We start from the raw sequence: 5,000 nt of genomic DNA, 5'->3' as shown, positions 1-5,000 counted from the left end.
TTGGTTGAAGGAAAACTAATTAACATACACATGCATGAACAATGTGAGTAGATTCAACACCATTGAGAACATCGAAACACATAGCCTACAGTTTTTAATATATCCAAACATGCAAGAATAATTCGATCAAAGTTGTTGAATCATCATTACGATCGTTAACATTATGTCATTTGTCATTTTGACATCTGCTGCCATCCAACATGAAAGGATCACCTGACTATCTGTTTTTTATTTAAGTATGTGGTGCAGCTTATTTGGAGCTAAATCATGTATTTACTTTTATATAAAGCTGAAAATGTAAAATAAAATCACTCATTTCTTGATTCAACTTTACACAAACAACTGCAACAAAAGAAAATAGATATTCATTCTAGTACTGTATATATATGTTTGGTATACGTACATGCACAGTACAGTATATGCATGGTGCGTACCGGTAAGTACACTCCTGTGCCAACATCCAAATGATTCCGATATATTACACACTGCCAGTTTAATAGCAGGGTGCTCTTGGATGGAATTAGCAAATAGAAGTTTACGCTTGCTTTATTAAAAATGTTCCCACAGTGGGAACCTATAACAAACACATATATTTTCATATTGCAGTTCATATGTGCGCTGTTGTTTTGTGTTAATAGGCGGAGTCTTCTGTATTATGGAGGGTACCAGTGTTTCACACATTTCTGTCAAGAAATGTTTTGTTATTCTTCAGAGATATTTTCGTTGGTGGACTTGTGTTGCTCTACAGCACATTCTGTCTGCTAAAACTTTTGTTTAATGAACGCAGTGGGCCTAAGACAGTTATAAAAACTCGTGTAATCCTCTTCTCCCAAGATATTAGACCCTTGGAGTCATTCTTGCAATGTGTTGCTTTAGGCTATCCAACATGAGTCTATTTTGTTACCACCAAATTACATACCCCCCCCCCTCCCTTCCTTCATCTCTCTGTTGATAACCTTATGCACTCATGTAGCTTCATGTATTATGCTCCCTCTGTCTACCTACTTGACTGACAGTTGGGTCTCCTTTCTGTTCTCCATTCCGAAGTTCTTGACAAAATAGTGAACGATGCCCAAAAACAACTGGAACGTATCTGTGCCAATCAGATCGATCCTGCTGTCATCTGATGCCAAAAAGTGTGCTGCTAATATGCACAGGGCTCCCAGTACTTTTCATGTACTTAGACTTTTATGTCTTTTATAAGCAAGTACGAGGAAGATTTTTTTTCTCTCTCTCTCTCTCTTAGCGAAGTTTGTAAGGGATGATACTCTGTCCCTGGCTCTCCTCAAGCTGTCACAAAAACTCAAAGATTTTCCTTTGATAGCCCCTCTGCCAAGTCTGAAACACTTGTCTGCCCTGTTTCTCAGAGTAAGATTGTGCGAGTAGCTCTTTGTCTGTCTGCGGGGAGTGAATTCGGTAAGACAGGCTTTGCTCTGATAAATGGCGCTGTGGCTAACTGCCACCCTGGTCATGCCCATTGTTGCGTCTTGACTCATATTTAGTTTCGGTCGGCACTGATCAATATCCTTTTTTTCCCATCTGTGCCTTTCATAGGGAACGATTTTTTTTTGTCTTCATTATTTCTTCTTTAGTTATCCGTCTGGTTGCTATTCATGATTCTGTCATTCAGACTACATCGTAGATACATCTAAAATGGAGAAGACTTCTGAGGTCATGCCTCATTTTTAACCATGTTTGGTCATGGCCTTTGGGACTTTGTGCCTGATATTCATCATCGTTTCTTCTTTAGTGATCCTTCTGATTTAGGGTCATGATTTTGACATGCGTGTGTCAGCTTATGTGTCATTTTATTACCATATCTGTGCAATTAGGGCAATTGGAAATTTAAGTAGGCTCTGCCCCAGTAATGTTAGATGTTGTAAGTTCATGTCTGCATTGAGGCCAGCCTCTAGTCTACCCGTTTTAAAGTATTTGTTTTTTGATGGGGATGTAATAGGCAATAGCTCTACTTTACAGTTTAGAATAAAAGACTGAGGTATGAGCTGGTTTTGATATGAATGAAAATAGTCATTTCGAGTGTAATGTACTAACCCTCTGTCACTGTGGTGTATTGTCGATGTATTTTTTGGTTCATGGTCTCAAAGGTATTTATTTTTGTCATTTTTATTGTGACAGCCGATCTCCATCATGCTTTGCATCAAGTGCACGAACTCCCACCTAAACAATAACCTGCGAGTTATTTTTCAAAGCTGTAACTTCAAAGTTAGCTCAGTGCTTTGGAAAGTATAGCTCAGCCTGAATCAGAGTTGTCAAGGTCTTTACAGTATACGAGGTAGATGTCAAAAACTGATTCCATCCCCCTACTGTCCTTGAGTCACCTGCCATTACCATTTTTGTATTTTTTTCTCCTCGCTAGCAGAACATTTTAGGTCATGGAGTTATTTTTCTGTGCAATATGACCTTTTTTGTTACTTAACCTTGCCAGGTGCTAGAAGTTAATGGAAGATTCCACATGGTTTTCTTTCCGAGAATGGAAAGTGAACGTTCCATGTGTGCAGTCCACTTTGCTAATTTATGCAACAGCTAGCTCCCTGCGTGACATTTGGGCTATCGTTGCGCATACTGATTGCTTTTGCTCACTTACATTGTCCCTACCTAACAGAAATACAAATATTTTAAAAGACTCCAAAAAGTAAAGTAATTAAACGTCAAAGGCAGTGTGAAGGGGGAAAAAAACAGAAAAGGAGATACCTCCGACTGTGCGAGCTGATTTGCCTATCCTCATGTGAAAGACTCAAATAGTGTTATGGAGGTAGTTAAGGTTTTGTATGGCAAATAACAGCATCGTTCAAGAGCCTCTGCTCTCAGCCTAATTCATATTCATTCCCATGTCAGTCCGGGCTAATGAACAGAAAGACTTTTAAAGCGGAACCATCGCCACTGCTCCATTAGCGCTGTGCCACACAAGTGGACACAGGTTTACTTTAGGACAGCACCGTATTAGGTGACAATCACAATTATAATTTGTGAAAAAGGATGGAGAAAGTTTTAATAGCAGTGCTACTGGGAAATGTAAGAGCTTTTGGAGTAATTTTGTTTTTTAGCTAAGTGCCTGTCTCTCTTGTCGTTTTTTTTTCTGAACAGATTTTTGCCGTGCGATGGGTTGTGCGATGTGTGTGTGTGTGTGTGTGTGTGTGTGTGTGTGTGTGTGTGTGTGTGTGTGTGTGTGTGTGTGTGTGTGTGTGTGTGTGTGTGTGTGTGTGTGTGTGTGTGTGTGTGTGTGTGTGTGAGAGAGAGAGAGAGATTGATACAGAGAAAGGGGGGAGAGAGAGAGAGAGAGAGAGAGAGAGAGAGAGAGAGAGAGAGAGAGAGAGAGAGAGAGAGAGAGAGAGAGAGAGAGAGTGCTTGTGTGTGCCACGTTAAAATGCCTTTGGAGTTGGGATTTGACAAGTGTATTTGTATGAAAAAGTGTTTGCATTTTTAATGATGACGTGCACAGAGAGAGGTTCATGCACAGTTTACATGCATTGCACTTATCACACACACACACACACACACACACACACACACACACACACACACACACACACACACACACACACACACACACACACACACACACACACACACACACACACACACACACACACACACACACACACACACACACACACACACACACACACACACACACACACACACACACACTATCCCCTCCCCCTCTATTTCTATTTCTATTTCTCTTTCTCTTATCCCCCCCCCCCTCTCCCACTCTCACACACACACACACACACACTGATATACCGCTCTCTCCTCTTCACTCTTCACCTGCTCCTGCTGATGATGATGACGACGACAATGACGGTGATGATAATGACGGCAATGATGGCCGGGGTGCTATTTTAATATACAGTGACACTGATAAGCTAAATGTGAAAAAAACACCGAAATGAGCGACATGAGCCAATGCCTTTAAATGAGATATGAACCACTCTCAATGTCTCCGTTTTTACTGTGCCAGTGTTGAATAGCAGCAGGGTTGCCAGATGAATGTGGTGATTTCCAGCCCAAAAAATGCTCAAAACCCGCCTAGGAGCACAAAATCCCACCCAATTCTATTGATTTTTATGGCAAAAATTGGGCGGGTTTTTCTGCTGAATGCCATTTTTACCCGCACACAGCCATCCTAAGCAGCCCAATTGGGCGGGAAACAGCCCAATCTGGCAACACTGAATAGCAGTTGCCACTGTAGTGCTGTGACTCTGCTCTGTTTCCTCTGTCTGTTCTGGGGGTTGATTTCCAAGCAGCCCTATCTGCCGTTTCTCCTCCACTCACAATATCTCCATAATGTCAGCTCTCCTCCGCAATCACACAAGCACAGCTCCACAATCTCTTCCCCGCTTTCATGATTTGTCTGTCACTCTCTTTAAATGAAGATATGGAGAAATGCATGTGAGTTTGAGTGTATGTGTGTGCGTTTTTGGAGAAGGGGGGGATAAATGAAGATAGGCAGGAGAGAGAGAGAGAGAGAGAGAGAGAGAGAGAGAGAGAGAGAGAGAGAGAGAGAGAGAGAGAGAGAGAGAGAGAGAGAGAGAGAGATTTAAAATTGTGCTATCCAGATATTATAGTGGTAATATATGTACTCCATAAATTGGTACATATTGGCTTTCTCCCCATCACACTCTTGGGCACTTACCACATAATCGTTCAACCACATGCTCCATCACAAGGAATATGAGGATTTATAACTGTGGTGGAGGTGCCTGTACTGTACTGCAGCTCTGTGTGTAAATATTCAAGTGCAGACACACACAGCAAGCTATTTGCATGCAGTGTGAAAAGAAATCACAGAGGTGTTTTATTGTGGAGGTTTGTCACATGGTCAGAGTGACATTTATGTTTTAAATGATAATGATGATCACCATGACAGTGACAATGACGATGATGAAGATGATGATGATGATGATGATGATGATGATGATGATGATGATGATGATGATGATGATGATGACCATGACGGTGATGCTATTTTAGCATAC

At 41.2% G+C, this 5,000-nt stretch overlaps 1 protein-coding gene across 1 annotated transcript in view; it reads left to right on the top strand.

Moving 5' to 3' along the window:
- The window catches only part of tenm1 (teneurin transmembrane protein 1), a 299,549-nt gene that overhangs the window by 23,415 nt on the left and 271,134 nt on the right, over nucleotides 1-5,000 (top strand). The window lies entirely within an intron of this gene.

This window comes from Engraulis encrasicolus, chromosome 7 (assembly GCF_034702125.1).
Source record: "Engraulis encrasicolus isolate BLACKSEA-1 chromosome 7, IST_EnEncr_1.0, whole genome shotgun sequence".
Lineage (NCBI taxonomy): Eukaryota > Metazoa > Chordata > Actinopteri > Clupeiformes > Engraulidae > Engraulis > Engraulis encrasicolus.
This window is presented reverse-complemented; position numbering and strand designations above follow the sequence as displayed.